We start from the raw sequence: 23,811 nt of genomic DNA, 5'->3' as shown, positions 1-23,811 counted from the left end.
TTTTTTTTTGAGACAGAGTCTCACTCTGTCGCCCAGGCTGGAGTGCAGTGGCACGATCTAGGCTCACTGCAACCTCTGCCTCCTGGGTTCAAACAATTCTCATGCCTCAGCCTCTTGAGTAGCTGGGATTACAGGCATGCACCACCACACCCAGCTAATCTGTTGTGCTTTTAGTAGAGACAGGGTTTTGCCATGTTGCCTAGGCTGGTCTTGAACTCCTGAGCTCAGGCAATCCACCTGCCTCAGCCTCCCAAAGTGCTGGGATTATAGGCGTTAGCCACCGAGCCCAGCCCAACTCTATTTTTGTGTACAGAAAGAGTGAGAGCAAAAGATAAAAAGAGAAGTTTTCCTGCTGGCCTCTGATGGAGTAGCAGGCACAGACTTAATGTCTCACCATCAACAACTAGAAAACTGGACCAAATATTTCAAACAATGGCCTTCTGATATCAGACATTGGACAGCACGGGACTGTGATCTCTCGGAGAAGGAAAATAAACGAAGTGAGCCTGACGATTGTCCCACTCTGTCTGGAGACAGTTTCTAGACCACTGGGGCAAAGCGAGGACACAGACTGAGCTCAGCAGCGTCGCTGAGCTAAGGAGATGGAGTTTTCAGTTAAGGACACTCTTAGGAGAAATCTGGGAAAATAGCCACTCTCATACATTTCCAGTAGGAGTGTAAATTGGTACAAATCTTTACGGTGGCCGATTCAGCAATACCTGGCAAATTGACTTTTTGAGTTAGTAATCTCATGTCTGGGAATTTATCTTACAGATATATGTGCACAGGTGCAAAATGACATACATACAAAGTTACAGCAGCATCGTAATATTATTTGTATGAGAAAATTTTTGGAAGAATGTGAATGTCTGTTAATAGGAAGCTGGCTAAACATATAACACATTGATACAATGGCATAGTAGGTATCAAAAAGTGCCAATATATACAACAATCCTAATAAAATGTTAGCACCTCAAATCCATCAGTTAATTAAAAACAATATATTACCCCTAACTAAGGATAGGATTTGTTCCAATTAAAGGAGAAAAAAAGTGATTCTCCTGAGAGACACAGAGAACTCAGTTGACAAAATTCATGTCCATTCTAGCTAAAATCAGAAGGAAATTTTTCCTTCTAAAATCAGATGGAAAGTTTTATTAACTTGGTTAAAGGTATGTGACATTTACTAGTGCTTTTCTCCAATGTTTCTAGTTTTCATCTTCCCAAGCACAATATATGGTATTAGAAAGATTGACCATCCATTGCAGAAAAAAAATTGAATTAGGCTCCTGTTTTGTGCTACAGTTAAAAACTAATTCTAGATAAAGAACAAAACTAGTAAATAATTGGAGAAAGTGCAGGAAAATATGCTTATAACTTCTGATGGTATTATCAAGCAAGATTCATACTCAACAATCCATATCAAAAATGATTAATATAGTTGCCTGCATCAAAATGTATTCCTCTGTACCATAAGAGAATGCATTCAAAAGTTAAAATCTAAGAATAAGACTGTGGGGAGGGGAGGAGTAGAGAGAGAATGTGGGGAGTGGGGAGATTGTTGGTCAAAGATTACAAGGTTTCAGTTGGACAGGATAAATACCTTTTGAGATCTATCACAGAGCAGGGTGACTGTAGTTAATAATAATGTATTGCATGTTCCCAAATTGCTCGATTTCAATTGTCTCATCACAAAAAATGGTAAGTGAGGTGATACGTTTATTTGCTTGATTTAATCATTCCGCGTTGTATACTTACATCAAAACATCACATTATACCCCATGCATATATACAATTATGATCCCTCCATTAAGAATAATATTAAAAATAGGAATAGACTAAGTGAAACTATTTCAATAGAAATATTTTTGACCCTGTCTCAAAAAACAAGTAAAATTGAGAGTTTGTTAATAGGCAGGGTTGGTGAAGGTGAGGGGAAACAGTTACTCTTTTTTACTGTTGGTAGGAAAAGGATTGCAGTCTAGACCAACCCTATCCGATAGAACTTTCTTGGATAATGGAAATGTTTTCTCTGCACTCCTGAACAGGACAGCCACTAGCCACATGTGGCTAGTGAGTACTTGAAATATGGCCAGTGTGACTGAGGAGCTGAATTTTAAATTTTACTTCATTAATTCAAATGTAGAGAGACAAGCTGGGCACAGTGACTCACCCCTATAATCCTAGCATTTTGGGAGGCCAAGGCCAGCAGATCACCTGAGGTCAGGAGTTCGAGACCAGCCTGGCCAACATGGTGAACTCCATCTCTACTAAAAATACAAAAATTAGTCAGGCATGGTGGTGCGTGCGCGCCTGTAATCCCAGCTACTCAGGGGGCTGAAGCAGGAGAATCACTTGAACCCGGGAGGCACATGTTGCCGTGAGCTGAGATCATGCCACTGTACTCCAGCCTGGGTGATAAGGCGTGACTCTGAAAACAAAACAAAACAAAACATTTTTCTTTATACACAAATAGGGCAAGTGGTGAACCATCTTGACGGTGCAGATCTAGAATATATAAAGAACTCTTACAGATAGAAATAGTAAAAAGATAAACAGCAGACAAACTAGCCGTGAATGTGAACATGCAAATCACAGAAAACATGCAAATGGCCAATGAATGAGTAACAAACATTGAACCCCCTCCTTTTTAATGAGGCAAATTTTAACACACTAAGATATCTTTTTTTGGTAAAAATTTGTGAGTTTGGCCTGGCACGGTGGCTCAAACCTGTAATTACAGCATTTTGAGAGGCCAATGCAGGAAGATTGCTTGAGGCCAGGGGTTCGAGAGCAGCCTGGGCAACATAGTGAGACCCCCATCTCTACAAAAAAATACCAGAATTAGCTGGGTGTGGTGGCACGTGCCTGTGGTCCCAGCTACTTGGGTGGCTGAGACAGGAGGATCACTTGACTACAGGAGGTTGAGGCCTCAGTGAGCTAGGATCATGCCACTGCACTCCAGCCTAGGCAATGGAGTAAGACCCTGTCTCAAAAAAAAAAATGAGAGTTTGTTAATATGCAGGGTTGGTTAAGGAGAGAGGAAACAGTTACACTCTTTCACTGTTGGTAGAACTATATATTGACATGACCTTTTTGATGGGCAGTTTTGCAGTATCTATTAAAACTTTAAATGTGTATAGCATTAATCTAGCAATGACCATTTTTATGGAGTTCAATAAATTCATTATAAAATTCACCTAGAATAGAAAAAATGAGAGAAAACAAGGAACTTTTTCAAAAAGAAAAATGTGAGAAGTAGGCTTTTGCCTCACCAGAAATCTCTTCCCTAGAGAAATATTAAATATAAGCACAGAGACATAGATTAGATGTTAATTTTTTAAAAAACAGGTAAGTTCAGGTTTTGATGATGTTATGATGCTATAGGGCAGCCAGAACTCTCACACACCGCTGGAGAAAATGTATATCAGTACAACCACCTTGGAAAACTATTTGGCAGTATCTACAAAAACCGAACATATGTGCATGGTAAGGATATATTAAAAAGAAATGCATAGATATTTGCACCAAAAGACACACAAGGCCAGGTGCAGTGGTTCACACCTGTAATCCCAACACTTTGGGAGGCTGAGGCAGGTGGATCACTTGAGCCCAGGAGTTCAAGACCAGCCTGGGCAACATGACAAAACTCCATTTCTACAAAAAATACAGAAAACTAGCCAAGTATGGTCGCACAGGTCTGTAGTCCCAGATACTTGGGAGGCTGAGTTGGGAGGATTGCTTGAGCCCTGGGAGGTCGAGGCTTGAGGCTACAGTGAGCCATGATCACGCCACTGCACTCCAGCCTGGGCAACACAGCAAGGCCCTGTCTCAAAACAACAACAAAAAAGTCATACACAAGAACATTCATAGCAGCACTATAGCACCACTCAGAGTGACGTCAACTGGAAATGACCCAACTGTCCTTCAGTAGTGTTATGGGTTTATAAATTATAATCTGTTCATGCACCAGAAAACTCTACAGTAATGACAGAGTGAACTACTGATACATGCAATCATATAAATAAATTTCACAAATGTAATGTTGAGTACAAAAGCAAGATAGAAGAATACATTTCAAATTATTGCAATTGTATACATGTTATAAACAAGCAAAGGTAATGTATGGTGTTAGTAGTCAGGATAATGGTAAACTTGAAGGGAAGGGAGAGTGACTGTGAGTGATGGACATCCTGGCGGGGTTAGTCCTCTCAGTGTCTGGTCCCTAGTTCCTTCATAGAAGTGGGGCCTGTTTTTCACTGGTCCATCTCACGCAGGATGCTACATCAGCAGTCGAGATTTATTTCTCCCTGCTTCACTTACTCCTGAGACCCATGCATTGAGAAATAGGAGCTTAATCTTTTCTGGCTAGAGGTTTCCTTGCTTAATTTTAGTAAGTGAGGCTGAATTGGAAACCCTAGCAACTGAAACCATTTGTCGTCTGGTAAGCAGGTCCTTGGATGGAGATTTTAGCTGGCACTTGAATCAATGGGTTAATGATTAAAGGATTCAGAACTGTGCCTGGCACATTTTAAGCACAAATACATTTGCTTTAATTTGTGTTATGCCTTACATATCCAAACTTGACATGTATCTCCCTTTCTCATCTCCAAGGCAAAAAATCACATGAAGAAATTTTAGAAATCCCTATACACACCTAGGTTCCGTAACATTTACTTTCTCCATCCCATCATTTTTTTAAAAGTTTATTTTGATTACGAAGTTTCAAAGGTACAAAAAAGTACAGAAAATAATATTATATGTATCTACAGAGCCTCTACTTCCCAGATGTAACAGATGTTGATCTTTTGCTACGTTTCTTTCAGATCTTTGTGTGTGTGTGTTTTCAAGTAAGCAGAAACAGCTGAGTCCTCCCCTCTGTTCCTCTTTCTTCTCCTTTTCCTTTGCACTTCAGGGAATTTCTCTCTCTTTAAGTTAATATTTGCCATCTGACTTTTACTCTAAATGCATCTGTTAAGCGATATAGAGTCCCAATTTAATTATTTAAACTATTAATTAAAAGTTGAAATAATACACAATTCTGATGATCAATTTTTTAAAAATGCCTTTAGTAAGCAAAGAAAAAAACTTCTTAAAACAAAGAAATGTCCATTCAAGGGGGCTTGGTGGGATAAAGGGGTCCTATTCACACACAGGATAGTTTCTGCCTTGCACATAAACCCACTTTCTGTAGAAATAAATACTGGACCATAGCCCATCTACCAACTCATCTCAAAATTTTAAGCACTGGCATCATTTACCGCGCAACCCACAACATATGCTGCACGGAATGTCCAACAGCTGAATGATCAAGGTATCCGCTTCTGGTCTACAGCATTTATGGGTGGCACCTGCTAGTGGCTGCTGGTCTGCTTGCCTGAGGCCAGGGACAGCTGTGACCTATAGGTGAGGCCCCTGTGGTTATGCAAATCCCTTCTTGCCCTTTAGATAGCTGGCCCTGGGTTCTTTTTTGTGACATACCCAGGAGTTTGTAGCAGCTATGCTGACAGGTGCTCCAGCACCTGTTGGACCAAAGACTGGGCTGTTGCATGTCACCTGACATCAGACGTGATGAGTTGCTCAGGTCCTAAAGCTTCTTCTGCAACAAGGATTTCTGTCTCCCTGGAGTGGCTCTTCTGATTCAGCCATTACCTCCAGCCCCTATAGAGACTCCTCTAGGGCTTGTGAATACCCTGGTAGCAGCACAAGATCTGATCGTTGCCTTGATAAGCATTTCTTAGGGAGCTCCCTGTGCAAACCCTGCAGTAGTTTCATGAGAACTGCATGAACCCTGCTGCCTGAAATGTCAGAAACATGTATCTCCAGCACATAGGGATTTGGGAGTACTAAGGAAATTCAAACAAGGGGAGATTTATGCTAGCACTTTCACAACTGCCACCACCTTGGAAATGGCCCTTGATGAGCTGGTCCTATTGTCCCCCATCTCCCATTAACCATAGCTGCCAAGATAACAAAATATGAGTTCTGCTCCAACATCTCTGGAGTGCCCTTCAGGGACTCACATCCATGGCCTGGCAGATGATCTTTCTCTCTCAGCCATGCCACGCATTAAGTAATTTGGGGGTGGGGGGCTGTCTTCTGGCCTGGAACCTGGCTCCAAGGGGGCCACTCAGGTATTCCTAGATTGCTTTAGGAGCTCACACCTTCCAAGGTGGTTTTTGGATTCTCTGGGGTCTCATTTGGGTGTGTCTTTCTCCAGCTGTTTTTTGAAGGCAATGGCCTATTCTCCAGTTATCTCCTGCTTCTTTTCATTATCCCATAAAAAATTACCTTTCCTGGGTGCCATCTTATTAAGGCTTTATTGTTTTCTTTATTGGTACTTTTATTGGTAGCAGAATAGTTGATATGTGATACCATAAGAATTTTAGGGCAAGGTGGTGGTGGCTCGTGCCTGAACTCCCAGCACTTTGGGAGGCTGAGGCGAGCAGATCACTTGAGGTCAGGAGTTTGAGACCAGCCTGACCAACATGGTGAAACCCCATCTCTACTAAAAATACAAAAATTAGCCATGCATAGTGGGGATGCCTGTAATCCTAGCTACTCAGGAGGCTGAGGCAGGAGAATCGTCTGAACCCAGGAGACGGAGGTTTCAATGAGCTGAGATCATACTACTGCACTCCAGCCTGGGTGACAGAGCAAGACTCTGTCTCAAAATACATACATATATACATACATACATACATACATAAATTTTAGAGCTAAAAGTACTATTTAGTTCCAGAATTATTAATCTAATTTCAGAGCGAATGGGATTCTGGAGGCCCAGAGATAATGTGAAACTAAATGCAGTGTTTTCTGTGCATTTCAGTGGAAAAGGCCCAAAGACCTTTCATCAGGTTCCTAGGAGTTACTTGAGACAGATTATAGATAGATAGATGCTAAGAACCATTGACCTGTTGTATTCATTCACTGCATTGCATTCACGAACCTATATTGCATTCAACCAATATCAGACACTGGAGCCAGCCACTAACAAAGCAGACATAGCTCTACCCTAGTGTAGCTAAGAATCTGGTGGGGTGAAATGATAAACAAATAAGCACACACGACTAATTAATTACAGATAGTAATGAGTGCTGCAAAGGAAGCAGAGTGAAAGGATAAGGGATGGGGAGGACCTATTTGGAAGTGTGAACAGGGGAAGTCCTGTCCACTGAAACCTAAAAGATGTTTGGGAGCGGCCTGAAAAGCCAGGAGAAAAGCATTCTAGTCAAAGAGAACAGCAAATGCACAGGCTTTGAGAAAGGAATGAGACTCGAGGACTGGAGAGGTAGAGGGACCTGAGGGCAAAGGGGAGGGAGAGTGGGGCTGGATGGGATGAGAGGGGTGGGACCATGCAGCGGGTACCATGTAGGTACAGCAACCTGGAGTTTTTACAAAGTGCAGTGAAAACCATGTTAGGGAATCGGGTAGGGGAGTGAGGTGATGGTGCTAGTGTTTCAGGAACAGCCCATGGCTATCGATGGGGAATAGGCTGTTAGGGGCATGGACCAAGAGGCAGCAGTCCAGGCGAGAGACAGTGGTGACCTGGCCTACAGCAGTGGAAGAAAAGACGGGAAGAAGCGGGTAGAATTTGGATATATTTCAGAGGCAAAGCTGATGAGACTTGCTCATGGGTTAGACATAGGGAAGAGAAAGGGAAGAATCAGGATAATGTCCGCATTTCCAGATTGAGCAACTGGCTAAATAGTGTGCTGCTTCCTGAGATGTAGAAGCCTGGGGAGGATGGTCAGGGTTGGTTTAAGAGGTAAAGTCAAGTTCAGGTTTCAACATATTAAGACTGGGAAGAGGCTGAGGTATAAAATGATCACACTGAGCAAGAGGGGAGCAAGCTTATTAAGGAAATGTAGTCAGATTGCCTCAGGCATTGGGTGTCCAAATAAAATATTTTTTCCTTTCTTTCTTTTTTTTTTTTTTTTTGAGATGGAATCTTGCTCTGTTGCCCAGGCTGGAGTGCGGTGGTGCAATCTCGGCTCACTGCAACCTCCGCCTCCTGGGTTCAGGCAATTATCTCACCTCAGCCTCCTGAGTAGCTGAAATTACAGGTGTGCACCACCACACTGGCTAATTCTTGTATTTTTAGTAGAGATAGAGTTTCACCATGTTGGCCAAGGTGGTCTCGAACTCCTGACCTCAAGTGGTCTGCCCGCCTCGGCCTCCCAAACTGCTGGGATTACAGATTACAGGCATGGGCCACTGCACCTGGCCCCACTTAAGGTTTAAAATCATGAATTAAATGCCAAACTGTGTCCAGTCATGTTCAGCTACTTAGGTGCAGTCTTCAAGAGGGCAGATGAAGGGTTCATCACAATGTTAGGGTGTTGCCAGCTCATTATTTTGAAGGCAGAGAGGGCCAAGAGAATTGAGGCTAGGTGCAATTCACCAGGTGCAACTACAGTGATTGTGATGGAGACTGCAATGCATCCACTCAAATCCATTTTCCTCTCCTTCCTTCCTGCATTTCCCCGATTTTCTTGCAGGTAGGTGTGGCCCTGAGACTGGCTCTAACCAGTGGAATGGGAACCGAGGTCTTGAGGGCCACTCCTAAGCCTGGCCCATTAAAACCTTCCAAATGTGTCTTTCCATGCTTTTGTCCCCGCTGAGCTGTTTTGGTGACCTCTGGGGGAACCATAGAAGCTGCTGTTGAAGATGGCACAGTTGCAGTCAGTTTGTGTTGCTGAGGCCTGTGTGAGGCCACTCTACCACCACACTCATATCCACCTTACCCTGACACTTGTGAGCTAGATTATGTGAGCTAGAAATTAATTCCTCTTACCTTGCACCATTACACATTTTGGTATGTTTGTTACTAAAGCCGTGCCTGCCCCAACTAGTACAGTGACAGGTCATGTCAGAGGGTGAAGAAGCAGTGGAAACTAATGAGTCAGAGGGCCACATGGGAGCCCATCTCTGCCACTGAAACCTCAGAGAGCTTAGTGGCTCACCTAGAGAAACTAGGGCAGTGGTTCTCAACCATAGCTGCAAATTAAAATCACCTGAGGACCCTTAAAAAACCCTGAGGCCCAGGCTGCACCCAAGACCAATTAAATCAGAAGATCTGGGGAAAGGGTGAGGCCCAGACATTTTTTAAAGCTCTCCAATTGATTCCAATGCGCAGCCAGAGTAGAGAACTACAAAACTAGGATGAATACCTAGGGAACCAGATTCATGGATCTTTGTCCAGTGGGGTTTTACAGCTATTTTATGATAAATAGGAGCCTCACAGCTGAGTAAGGGAACACTGCATCCAAGCCTTAGTAGACACCAATAACGGGGTGACTGTGCTCAAGATCCAGAGCAGACTGGAGATCTTGGGGGGATGCCAATCGGTTACAGAGAATGACCGTGAACCAGCACCTTCCTCTCTCCACTCCAATACATGTCAGGGGTATTTTTGAGACAGAGTCTCTCACTCTGTCACCCAGGCCAAAGTGCAGTGGCATGATCTCGGCTCACCGCAACCTCCACCTCCCAGGTTCAAGCGATTCATGTGCCTCAGCCTCCTGAGTAGCTGGGATTACAGGTGCCTACCACCATGCCCAGCTGATTTTTGTATTTTTAGTGGAGATGGCATTTCACCATGTTGGCCAGGCTGGTCTTGAACTCCTGACCTCCAGTGATCTGCCCGCCTTGGCCTCCCAAAGTGCAGGGATTACAGGTGTGAACCACCGCATCCGGCCAGATTCTTGAGTTAAATGAGATTCAATTTGAAATAACCCACTTTGCCCCTGGTTGGCTGAGATTTACATTATCTGCTGCTATCAAGAGGAATAAAAATGTCACATTGAGACATTGGGTTGCATGGCTTGAGAAATAAGTACCTGCTCACCTGCATTTTAATCATGAGCATTTCATTTTATTTTTTTCAATTTAAAGCAGGCACTGTTTATTAATTGACCACACTAGAAAAAATCCAGGTAGACACCTTAGTTCATTTCATCCTCCTAAGAAGCCAATTGATCTGGTCTTCCCTGCTGCCAGCATCTCCACCTTCTACAAAATGGGTGGTCTTTTTCTTCATTTTACTTCATGGAGAGGATAATTTGAAGAGCCACAGGAAGTTATTAGCTTCTTTGAAGTGTTTTCCAACAGTATAGATCTCATGAATCAGATCCTCCATGCAGGCGATGCCACATTTACCAAAAGATTGAGCAATCAACGTGTTATCTGCCAAGGCAATTCGCTTCTTACTGATTTCGCCATAACCACGCTTGTAGATTAGTTCATTGACTGGCTTCAGGCTTGGTTACCCCCATGCAACATGTGATTCTACGATCCTCAACATGTTAATTGAACCCTTGTTGTGCTTAACAAAGGTTCCATTGAAGATTTGACAAAGGCAAAGAAGCTATAACACTTTTCAGACCTTTGGACTCACACCATTGATACCTCTGATTCCGATGACAAATGCCAATTTGGGTTCTGCAGATACTTAGAAGTTGTCAGTTTTTTTTGTCATCCAAGCCATTTGAATTTCAGTTCTGTACATATGTCTATATTTCCTGTGATAACGCTTCACTTTTTCATAGATAAGCTTCCTCCTTGCCTTTCAAAGCATTTTTTAGGCACACTTCTTTATCGGGTGCTTAATCTTCAGTTCTACAAAATTCCTTTGCTTTTTCTTAAGGGTTTCAGGCACAGCAGGAACCTTCTCCTCTTTGATACCTCCAGGGTTCCAGTGGACAAGAGCGCACTTTGTTTTAAAACAGCCTCTGTTGTCATCTCTAGGACTCACTGTAATGGTGGAGATTTCAGGCCCTGGTCCATGCGCATGAAAGAGATTTTTGTGGCAATTGGTACTCAAACCACTGGTTCAGTTCATGCCCTGATCCTTTCTTGGATGTTACCCAGGTTTTTGGCCCTGGTTAGCTGGTTTGCAGACAGAATTCAGTGCAAACTCATCCCCTCAGCTGGCAGGTACCTCAAGGAGTCTATGCCTGTGTCCATGTCTGGATCATCTTTATTTCCTTCATCAAATTAACCACAAATGTTTTTTGCTTATTGTAGACATTCAAAAATACCAACAGATTAAAGGATAATAGTAACCTTAATAATAATAATGATGATAATAACAAGACATGTTCCACTCATACTTTTTTCTTTTTTTTTTTTTTTTGAGATAGAGTCTCACTCTGTTGTCCAGGCTGGAGTGCAGTGGTGCAGTCTCGGCTCACTGCAACCTCTGCTTCCCGGGTTCAAGTGATTCTCCTGCCTCAGCCTCCCGAGTAGCTGGGATTACAGGTGCGCACCACCATGCTGGGCTAATTTTTGTATTTTTAGTAGGGACAGTGTTTCACCATGTTGGTCAGGCTGATCTCGAACTCCTGACCTCGTGATCCACGCACCTCAGCCTCACAAAGTGCTGGGATTACAGGTGTGAGCCACCATGCCCAGCTTCCACTCATACTTATTCAATGGCACTGCTCATACTTGAGAGCTCGTCTATGAGCCATTTTTACTGTAAATAAATTTCGCTATAACTTTAAAGAAAAGTTTTTAATTGTCTCTTTAATTCCTTAGTCTTTTACATAGCTTCTTTTAGATTCTGAAGTTTTCTAAATTTTCTTTCATAATATTCATATGTGTGCATTTGTGTAAGTAAAAAGGAATATAAAGAAAAACATTTCAAATAGTCTATACTCTTACCATCCTGATGACATCTGTCAAAAATTTTTAAAAGTGCATGCATATGTACATGGTTAGAATGTTTAAACAGCATGTGAGAGTATGAAATGCTATGAGAAAGCTGTCTGGAACACTCACCTTTACCCTGCCCTCAGCTCCTTTCCCCATAGCAATGATGTAAGTGACTATTATTCCGTTCAGAAAGTGAAATGTCTATGTCAAGATGCAATTTAATATATATATATGTACATAGATCGACAGATACAAAGACATATATAGATAGATATTTGTAATTTACATAGAAAGAAGCCTATCATTCATAGTGTTCTCTAACTTGCTTTTTTCAAAGAGTGTATCTTAGAGATTATTCCATATCAACACATATGGACCCACCTCATTTTTTAACAGCAGCAGAATATTCTATAGCGTGACTATGATGTAGTTTATATGACAGTTTTCTCCTGGACTTTTAAAAGTTTTCAGATTCTTGCCATTATGAACAGTGCTACAACCAATATCCTTGTAGCCCTATCTTTGCCAAATTTTGTGGGTAAATTTTTATATGCTAGACTTCAATTGGTGTTTAAAATATCTCAAGAGCTAATATATGATTTGAATAGTAAAAACTGCACATTCTGGCCATCAGAGAGGTGTAGCCCTGAGGTTAGCTATCCTGAGAGGAAGAGAAAGAGTGATTTGCCTTTCTACATCTCCAAGTTCTAGAGTCAACATGAGCAGAGGCAACCAGTCAAAGAAAGCTACCCTCTTTTCTTTACTTTTAAAGTCAACACCCAACATATCAGTGATGTTTCTGTCCCTGGGTGACCAGAAATGGCCTAGGAACTTGTGAATTCCAAGTAGTTTTTCTCAACCTCAAGCTCACTCACTGCGTCTGCCATTTTGTCTAAGCAAGGAAGGGATCAAGGCAAAAGAAGATGGAGGAATGGCTGTTGTGAAACCTGCTGCTGTCTCATACCCAGCCTGAGAGCGAGCCTGAGAATGCATATTGGAAAACTGATTAGCATTTACTCTTTAACAGAAAATATGGAATATAAACACATGCACACTAAGCCAAAAGGGTCTTCCAGTTTCCCTTCTTGGAGGAAGAGATTTGTCTACAAGAAGGATTTTTCATCCTTGGCACTGTTGACATGTTGTGCTGGATGGTTCTTTGTTGTTCATGGGGAAGTGCTGTTCTGTGTATAGGAGGATGCTTAGCAGCATCTCTGGCCTCTACCCACTAGATGCCTGTAGCACCCACTCCCCAGGTCACCCACAGTTGTCTCCAAATGTTGCCAGATGTCTCTCTTGTTGGAAACAACTGGTCTAGGAGCACACACACACACATGCACATATATTTGTGTCATATATTTATAGTAGGTGAATAGTATTCTCTTATATGGTTGTACTATAAATTATTTACTCAATCTCACTTTGATAGATATTTATTCCTTTTTTGAATTATTTTGTACTATAAACAATTCCACAAGGAATATATTCTGCAAGGGACAATTCTTAGATGTGCAATTGCTGGGTCAAGGCTAAGCACATTTGACATTGTGATAGATATTAACCAAATTGCTTTCCAAGGAGAATGCACCAATATTCACTCTCACTAACAATGTATGAGAATGCCTGTTTCTATACGCCCTTGCCAACTCAGCATGTTAACAAACCTTTTCATGTTTTTTAATCTGAAAGGTGAAAAATGAGATTTTTCTGTCACAGCTCTGCCGCTGTGTTCAGTTCTAGAAGAGGTATTCTAAAGAGAAGTTGCTCAAAAATGCACCTTCCTATAGATGCAAAGACCAGGACAGAGAATTCTGGAGAAGAATTCTGATAAAGCACTTCAGTTTCTTTTTTCTTTTTTTAGGTTAGGTCAAATCCAACTTATCTAAGCTGCTAGAAATTGCAAATGATTCTCAACGAGAGACCCAGCCCCTTGAAACTGTGTGCTTAATTCACACAACATGCCAGAGCATGATTTCTGGAAAGGCTTTTTGCATTCCTGTAGATCCATATATGATAAATACTTTTATCATTTTCTGTGGCGTTCACCATCATGGTGCTGAGAGGTGCTGTCTGCTTTCATCTATGTGCTGAATTACAGATATACATGATCAAATAAAGTCAAGACAAGAATCAAGCCTCATAAAAATCTTGCCTACAGCATGTACCCAAAAAAGTCAGTCACGCCAAGGCTATGCAGGCCAAGTGAAGCCAGAAGTTGTGCAATTACCCAGAAGAGGTTGAAATTTCTGACAAAAACAGGGACCTCATTGAAAATGTAAGCATAAAATGAATCCTCATTAAAAGAGAAAAAAAAGGCTGCTTCAATACTTTGCTAATGTGAACACTGAAAATCATGATTTCTGACCTCCAGTATGTACTTCCAGTATGTACTGTGAAGCCCAGGGTGAAATAGATTTTCCATTCCCTGATTTTCTGGGTTGGTCACTTTGGCTCCAACTTAAAAGAAATTTTTGAATCAGACCAGAGTGTTCCACACTTTGCAGTTGCTTGATTGAAGACAAAGATCTATTCGTTCACTCAGGACTCATATATTGGAAGCCTACTATGTGTCAGGCCCTCAGCTAGACTCTGGGGAAGGTACTAATGAGGAAGACACCACAGCTGCTGGCCTGACCTCACATGAGAGAAGACCTGAGAAGAGAGGCTGGGGACCAGGGGAATAGAGGAGCTTTGCTGGTGTGCACAGCTGCCCCCATGCCTACTAGTAGCAGCTCTTGGGATTTATCATAGTCCAGTCTGGCCTGAAATCAACTGACCAGTGCAGAGGGCTCCTGGCTATTGTTAGGAAAGTAATTAGAGTGTGAGTTCTGATCACCTCCTGTTTACTCTCTTGGTGAAGGAGGGAACCCTTGCTCTAATTAATATGAGATGGCCAAACACAAGACACTTGACACTGGATAGGTGAGGTTGGCATCAGTTTATTAGTCACACATCCTCACAGCCTTGGGGAGGAGGATACCATGCACCATGTGAAGCCACGTTGGGATTACGCTTGTGGCAGAGGGAACCAGCAGGGGCCGTGGGAATCAGGCCTTGTAGTAACAAGAGGGTGAGGTGTCCCCAGGTTCCTGTAGGAGGATGTCATTGGCTTGTTTTGATAATTTTACAGGCTGGCAATGACATGGAACCTAGTAGGTTTAGGTCCAGATAGTGGGCAACTGGTCTGGCTGATAGGGCAACTAGCTGGGTGAGGAATCTTTCCTGGTGGGTGGGGGGCATATCTGGTGAGAGAAAGCAAGGGGACTCAGGGTGAGACCTTTGGGATCTCATGAGGGTCAAAGAGGGTCAAGGCAGCAGCACATGACATTTCAGGTCTTACAAGATAGTCTGTTACATTTCTTACTGACAATTTTCCTTCTCTATCTCTTCCAATAGTAGCCCAGGATTATCTTTGAGGATATGGACCAAATTTCTGCCAACTGCAGCCTGAATACAAGCATACAATTAACACTTGCTGAACAATTGTTGTGATATTGATTTTCTTTTTGTCTGTCTGACACACAGGCTCCCTTCTTCTGATAATAGCATCCCAATCTGGGGAAAATGGCTCTCCTCACTCTCAGTCCACGTGCCCCTGAGGTTCTGATGAGTTTGAGTCCCCTTCCAGGACTCCAGGGGTGGGTGAGTCACTCAGACATGACCAATCAGAGTACTCTATCACCCTGGCCATGGTGATTGGTTAAGAGAGACATGTGACCTGGGCCAGGCTCAACTCTGGGACTTTGCTAATAAGAAGGTAAAATAAAGCTCTTTTTTGATGGAGATCGTTAAGCTGGAAACTATAAGATCAGAGCTGAGGCCGGGCGTGGTGGCTCAAGCCTGTAATCCCAGCACTTTGGGAGGCCGAGGTGGGCGGATCACGAAGTCAAGAGATCGAGACGATCCTGGCCAACATGCTGAAACCCCGGCTCTACTAAAAATACAAAAATATTAGCTGGATGTGGTGGCACGCGCCTCTAGTCCCAGCTACTCGGGAGGCTGAGGCAGGAGAATCGCTTGAACCTGGGAGGTGGAGGTTGCAGTGAGCTGAGATCGCACCACTGCACTCCAGCCTGGCGACAGAGCGAGACTCGGACAAACAACAACAACAACAAAAAAACCCAGAGTTGTTGCAGGACCAGCTGTAAAGAGGGCCTGCATGGGAGTGAAGGTGATACAGAGGAGCACAGAATGCGGTGGTGGTGTTGGGGGACAGCATCTGAATGGATGATGTCATTTCAGCTTCTAATCCAGCAATGCTGGGATTGTAAATATTCCTGAACCTTTTATAGTTTAACGAATGAATACATTCTTTCTCTTTACTTTTTGGCTTAAGTTGGTTTGACTTGGGTTCCTGTTACTTGCAGCTAAAAAGCTAATAGACAGCCAAGGCCAGGTGCAAGTGGCTCATGCCCATAATCCCAGTACTTTGGGAGGCCGAGGCAGGTGGATCACTTGAGGTCAGGAGTTCGAGACCAGCCTGGCCAACATGGTGAAACACCATCTCTATTAAAAATACAAAAATTTGGGTGTGGTGGCGCACGCCTGTAATCCCACGCACACTTGTAATCCCAGCTACTCAGGAGGCTGAGGCAGGAGAATCACTTGAACCCAGGAGGCAGAGGATGCAGTGAGCCAAGATGGAGCCACTGCACTCTGTCCTAGGGGGCAAAGCGAGACTTTGTCTCAAAAAACAAAACAAAACAAAACAAAACAAACAAACAAACTAAAAAAGACCTAATAGCCAGAAGTAGAGTCACTTGCCTTTTGAACAGGAAGGGAGCAGTTTGTACTAACCCTGCTAATAATTTAATCTACTACTTCTTCCTGGTTCTCCTCCTTAGGTAACAACAATGCAAAACAACCGTCCAATGGCTTAAAAACCACCCCCTGCCCCCTAACCTTGCTCCAGCCACACTTGTGCTCTTTCTGTTCTTTCAACAAAATAACCTCTGTCCCACCTCAGGAACTTTGCTATTTCCTCTGCCTGAAATACTCTTCTCCAGGTCTTAATCTGGCCACTCACCTGAAATGTCACCGCCTCAGAGAGAAGCCTGTCCTGAACTCATAGCTAAGGCGTTGGCCCAGTTACTCTATCTCATGATTATTTTCATCATAGCTCTTATTACCATCTGACATTTTCTTGTTGGTGCATTTTTTTATTGTCTGTCTACCCCCAAGACTGCAAGCTTCAAGAGAACATGGATCTTCTCTGTATTTCCAGGGCCTGAATAGTGCCTGACTCACAGCAGGGGCTCAGAAGTTTGCGGAAGGAATCAATGAACCACACATGTAACTATTATTTATGTTGGTACATGTAGCTTATGGAGGCGCTTTAAATAACCTTGAGTAAGATAATCTTACTCAAGGTTTTCATCTTTTATGGTATTGTGAAAGATGATAACCCTTTATCATCATCTTTTATATGGAGGAAAATTGAGGTTTGGAGAGGTTGAGCAATTTGCCCAACGTAACACTTGTAGGAAATGGTAGAGATGTGATTTAAACAAAGGAACTTTTGACTCGAAAATATGTGGTCATGCCTTTTCAGTCACTACCAGATTTGTCTCCAATCTCAACATTTGAAAATTCTAACAGATATAAATCCTTGCTAGATCATGAGTTGCAGTCTGGAACTGATTTGTGTTCTCTCTGTAGTCATCACAGAGAACTGACCGTTCTCTCTGTACAAGATCTTTGGGGACATCCAGACCCAGAATTGGTCTAAATGGACATCTTAATAGGCATGGTAGAGTCTGATAATGCCTGGAATGCATTTCAAAAGAGATTATTGAAGGGTAACTAAAGGGTTCTCGGTAAGAGAGGTCAAGCCTTTAAAAGAAATTTTGAGACAAAAATACACAGGCAAAGAGAACAGTAGGGAGAGATCATGATGGTTGCATATGCAAGGGTCGATGTGGGTGGGATATCGGGAGATGTGTGAAATGCAGCCTCTCTTTGGATTGAATATAAAACATGAAAAGAAAATAAACTCAAGGTTTGGAATTACTGTAATTGACATGTGAATATATTGTTGGTTGTAGAGAGAATCACAAAGTCTGAATAAACTCTGTATAAGAGAAAAAATACAATATAACAAAATGACAACATATAATAGAAATTGAAAGATTTATTTGAAGTTCAATTGTGTAAAACATCCAGCTGTCAAAGATTCAATTTCTTATATTTTAAAAGTTTATTTAATCTTTAGGTAGACTTCTACATGCAAGAATACAAACTGAGCAATGAAAAGTTCTTTTATCTGCTTCTTTGAGAACCTGAATTCATCCTTTTCATCATCAGCCATTCAAGAATAAAAGCCCATGTGATATTAAAATAAGAAAAGTGAAAACACCCCTTTCAATACCTGAAAAGGATGTAATGGGCCACATTATACATGTGTATGTGTCAGTTTCTGATGTTTAGGAATAGCCACATGGTGGACATGGAACCCTATGGCTTTGTGTAATAATCGCAAACATTTTGTTTTTTTCTGTGTTTTTCCCCCTCGATTCAGAACACTGATCACCTTAACACATTCATACTTACAAACATTTTCCAATGGTCTTAATATTGCCCAAACTGAAGTTGAATTTACTATTGTAAAGCATTGTAAAAATTCTTTATACCGGCTATATTAACTCCATATGAGGGTTAAAATTGGGGAATTGAGTAAAGCATAGAATACTAAAATATTTTATCACTTAATTTTTTTACCCTGAAATAATGTTAGCCTTACCAAAAGTTTTTAAAATGGTGCAGAAAATTCATTGAATTCTTGCATAAGAATAATATGATTATGAAAATCAGGAAACTAACAGTGACATAACACTATTATATATGCTCATAGAATACAGACCTTATTCAAATTTCACTAGTTTTCCCATTTCTGTCTCTTTTCTGCACCAGGATCCAATCCAGAATCCCATTTTACATTTAGTAATCAGGTCTCCTTGATTTCCTCCAGTTTGCAACGGGTCCTCAGTCTTTTCTTGTCTTTCATGGCCTGGACACTTTTAACGAGCATTGGTCAGTTATTTTGTAAAATATCCCCACAATTGCAGTTTGTCTGATGTTTTCTCATGGTTAGATTCAGGTTATACATTTTTAGCAAGAATACCAAAGAAGTGAGATGCCCGTCTCACTGCATCATATAATGGGATACATGATGTTGATATGCTTTATTACTGACGATGCTAGCCTTATTCACTTGCTTAAGGTGGTGTCTGCTGGGTTTCTCTACTATAAAGCTGCTATTTTTCCCTTTGTAATTAATAAATATCTTATAGGAAACTACTTTGAGACTATGTAAATGTCCTGTTTCTAATCATCCTTTCACCCACTGCAACAATTATTAACAGTGGTGTCTGCCTAATGATGGCTTTGTATTGTCCTTATTCCTTTTACATTTTTTAGTTGGAATTCTTCGGTCAGGAAGATCTGTACCTTCTCTCCCATTTATTTATTCACTTAACTATTTATTAGTATCAGTACGGGCTCATGGATATTTATTTTATTCCTTTGACATGACCCCATTATTTTCTGGTACCATAAGTTCATCTTGCTTTTTTCTTGCCCCAGTCCTGGAATCAACCATTTATCTAAGGAGCTATAGTTCCCTAGCCATAGTTTATCGTAAAATGGCACTTGTTACAGATCTGGGTGTTTATTGTAGAACTTGCAATAGAAAAGGAGTATACGATTTTCTCTCTCTGGCACACAGACATTAGGGATCTTAAAGCTGATGAACTTTCCATGAACAGAACAAAGCAGATTCTGTTTTTATCTTTAGGTTTAATTAATAGTGTAGAATTTTGATTTTCTGAAATAGTTACAAGTCACTAGATCTTTGAGGTAACAAGTAAGACATAGTTCTCTTATATGTGGCACTTCTCAACAAGATAAAAGTCTTTATACGAAGTTAAATTTGGAGGGAGAATTTACTACTAATTTGGGGTAACAGATTAAAAACCTTCAATTTTTAATTATTTATACTCATACAATATTGAGAGATAGAAATATTAGTTTTTTTAGATACTTTGCTTGGTTCACACCATGCCTAAAAAATATCAACTTTGTGTAAGTATTGGAGACAGAAGATTGAACATGGCATAGTCCCTGTCTTCAAGTGGCTCACAAAACTCCTTCGAGGCTCATTTTACCCTAATCACTTATTTGCTCGAGTTTTCCCTGGTTCGGGTAAACTTACTTTTTTCCTCTATGAATCCATTCTTTTCCCTGACCACCTCCTTCTGGTCATTCCTCTACTCCATAAGTCATTTCCCTTTTTCCTCAGCCTATATACCTCAACTTCAAAAATCTGCTTAGATTTTTCCTGCCGGCGGGGCGTGGTGGCTCACGCCTGTAATCCCAGAACTTTGGGAGGCCAAGGTGGACGTATCACCTGATGTCAGGAGTTCGAGACCAGTCTGGCCAACATGGCAAAACCCTGACTCTACTAAAAATACAAAAATTAGCTGGGCGTGGTGGCAGGCGCCTGTAATCCCAGCTACTTTGGAGGCTGAGGCAGGAGAATGGTGTGAACCCGGGAGGTGGAGCTTGCAATGAGCCAAGATAGCGCCACTGCACTCCAGCCTGGGCGACAGAGCGAGACTCCGTCTCAAAAAAGAAAAAAAAAAATTTTTTTTTCCTCCTCCAAGAAGTCCCCTGCTAACGTGTCCAGTCTCATCTAGTTGTATCTTTCTCCAGCTCCTGAGGCTAAGGAGATACTGTCCCACAGGCATCTCAAATTCCACACAAGTGGAATGGAACTCATCCTATTTCTTTCTGTCCAGCCCCAGCTCCTTCCATTTTGTCTTCCTCCAGTGTTCCCCACTTAAATAATGCTGTTACTGTCCAGCCTAAACAAGAAACCTGGGGGGACAACTGGGACTTCTCGACTCCCTCTAAGCCCTGGTTCAAAGGTCAGCAAGCCAGTGAGTTGTGACTTCTAAACAGTTTTCTATTTTGCCCCTGCTTTCTCATTTGTATCAGGAAACTGCCTTCATTCAGGTCCTCTGTCTTATCTCAGGTAGCACTGGCATCAAATAGGTCCCCTGAAAAGTAGACTCCCAAAGATTCTGGTGAAGGTAGAGTGTTTGGAAGGTGATCCCAGGAAGTGAGAGAGGGGAAAGAAGAAGAGGTAACAGAAGTGTGCAAATGAGTAGGTCACCACGGCTGTCAATGGGTGCCCAATCTACTGGGACAACCCATCCCTCCACAAGAGACTTCGGGGAGCATGCCTCAGAAATGTCTTCCTGAGTTTTGAGGAAGCTGGGATATTTATCTACCGAGACCAGCCCTCTAGCTAGAGCATACTCTCAAACACGGACACACAGGAAGTCATCAGCATGTGTGGGAACTTTGTGGAGATCTTTGGAGGTGGTGGGGCGGGAGGGGGTCTGACAACATCAGTACCTCCTAACTGGTTGTCTTGCCTCCAGGCTTGCTCTCCCCACCAACCACTACTCCCTAAGTAATCTTTCTAAAATGCCAAATAGCTCAAGCTCCTCACCTGCTTAAAATCTGTTGGGGTTCAGAATAAAATCCGAATGGCTTGATCTTGACATGTTAATGATCAATCAATGCACTACCTCACTCCCAACTACTCTTTTAGCTGCTTCCCAGTACTCAGTGCAGACTCCAGGCATACTGTGCTAGCTGTGGGGTCTCAGAGCCACACTCAAGGTCCCTGCACACAGCAGTCCCTCTGCCTAAAGGCTGCTCATAAATATTTATGAAATATTTATTTGATTTTCTAGGACATTCCAGGCACTGGTGCTAGACACAGTGAATACAATAAAGAATAAATTACAGTTTTAGTTCTTCAAGGAGCTCACTCTCTAAAGGGAGGATACAGACATACAAAAAGAAACACACTATACATTGAGTAAAACCCCATATTAGAGAAAATGATGCCTAAGTGGAGACTTGATGGATTGACTTGATGCAGGGTTTACCCTGAAGACAGGAGGAAACAGGCTTGTGTGTACAGAGAAGCCTCTCGAATTTCTGAATGGAGAAAGTGGGGTGTCAGGAAGAGGTGAGGGAGAAGCTGGCCGAGTCGTCAGTGGTTCCTTTGGCTTCTAGGCAGCTTGAGCATTATTCTTCACATCAAGACACAGTGAGGGTCCCTTTTGCATCCTACCAGGAGGTTTTCCAGATTCACTGTGGGCATCACCTCCTCTAAGAAGCCTACCCTAATTTTGTCCCTCCTTAGACACTCATTGTTCTCTTCCCACACCCCTAGGAAACTCCTCATGACGGATTGTGTTTTAAGGTGTATCCTCCCCATGGCCTGCCAGCCCCTTTGAAGAAAAGGCTGCTCCTTCTCATCTCTGTATCTCAGTGCCTGGCCCAGTGCACAGCCCCTGCAGCTCAGAAACACCTGGACCCCTGAGTGCCTTCAAGGAAGCCAGAGGGGAAAGACTGACAGATGCTGCTCCTCAGTTCCCTCTAAGCCAGTGGCACACGTAAGTGCTCGGCACAGGGTCTTTCTGAGCACTCGAAGTTGCTGGAGACACTAGACTTCAGGTATAGGTTTTCAACAACTGAACAGAGGCTGTGGCAATTTCCTAAAATTGGTTGCTTTAACTACAAATAACAGTGATTGTGCTCTGCTAATAGCTGTGCTCCAGAATTCTTAAACTTACCCTTCCTCCTTTCCTTCTCTCCTTCCTTTCCTTTCTTCCTTCCTTTTTACCACTGCCTGCAATTCTCAGACAAGGGTTTTGACGTGAAGAGTGGTAGGGAGAGACGTGCTCTCTAAAGTGATGCAAACACTCTTTGCATTTCTGCTTTGGCTGGACTCATAGTCGAGTTCTCTGCTTGACTTTTTGAGGGTAACAATAGCATTGGAATGCGTAAGGGGTGGGCAGTGTGCGCTGAGTCTTCTGTGCCTCAGGAGGCTCAACTTCTGGAAGGGTGGGAGCTGGAGTGGAGCAATGAGGGTGAAAACATCTTTTGGAACAGTTTGTTTTCACTGCCTCTTCTTCCAGGGTGACAGCAGGTGGCAAGGAGGGGGCCACTGATAACTGTGCCCCCACTCCAGACCCGAAGCTTTAAAGCATAAGTATCAAATTCTTCCTGTCCTCCTGGAGCAGAAGAGCCAAATCCAGCTGGCTCTGCAGCTTCTGGCAGGTTAAAAAGCATGCATTTCCACATGACTTGCTGATTTACACCACATTTTGACATGTTTTAAAAACCTCCCTGCAGTCCCTTTTGCTGGCTCTCCTGAACACTGGTGTTGTGGAGCTCTGTGCAGAGCTCCAGGTTTATTTTCTGGCGTCTGCTGTCTATGTGCCGCCTTTGTTTTGGGCTCTCCCCAGCACATTGCCCCGTTGTCCTTGAGGGAGGAAGCCGACCAGTCTCTGGCTTCCTTTGTAACTTCCCAGTTCCTCTGCTCACAGCCTCTGCTCATCTGCTCACCCACCCCAACCACTTTGTTTTAAGTGCTGTGGGATTGAATTTCTCATCTTCAAATGCAAACAACCATTTGGCTTCGTGTCCATTACACAGGCACCTCTGGGGGCACATGCAGGCACTGTGGCCCCGAAAAACTTCAGAGGTGAGCGGTCTTCTGGATGAGAGGGCCAACAATGGCTCATCTCCTAAAGACTTCTCTAAACAAAATCAGTAGCCCCAGAAAACACAACGGCTGTCCTAAGCCTATCCCCTTTGCACCTGTCTCAGAAAAGGCAGCATGCAGAGTGGTCAGGAGTTCAAGTCCTCAGAGCCCTCCTCTGAAGCTGTGACCCTGACTGGTCACTTTAGCTCTCAGCTTCCCTTTCCTCATCTGTAAAATGGGAATAGAAACTGAATCCGCTTCATGGGGCCGTTGTATTACACAAGCTGTCATACGCGAAATGTCCATCACAGTTTACCGCCCCAGGCATCCTAGCAATTATTAAGTCACAACAAGGAGGTTGCTACTGTCCTGGGACCTGCGGAGCTCGGCTGGCCTGTCTGAAAGGGCCTTCTCGCCCTCGAGATTCCTTCAAGTCCCATTCTCTCCGGGCCCGGGTCCGAGGGTCCCCTTGTGCTTGCTCCTGAGGGTGACCTGCCCATGCCCCGGGGCGAGCACAGGTGCGGCCCTGACCACAATGCGGGCGTGGGTAGCCAACGTCTGGGGAGGTCGAGAGCGCCTCGAGGGAG

The sequence above is a fragment of the Mandrillus leucophaeus genome, unplaced genomic scaffold (genome assembly GCF_000951045.1).
Source record: "Mandrillus leucophaeus isolate KB7577 unplaced genomic scaffold, Mleu.le_1.0 Scaffold91, whole genome shotgun sequence".
NCBI lineage: Eukaryota > Metazoa > Chordata > Mammalia > Primates > Cercopithecidae > Mandrillus > Mandrillus leucophaeus.
This window is presented reverse-complemented; position numbering follows the sequence as displayed.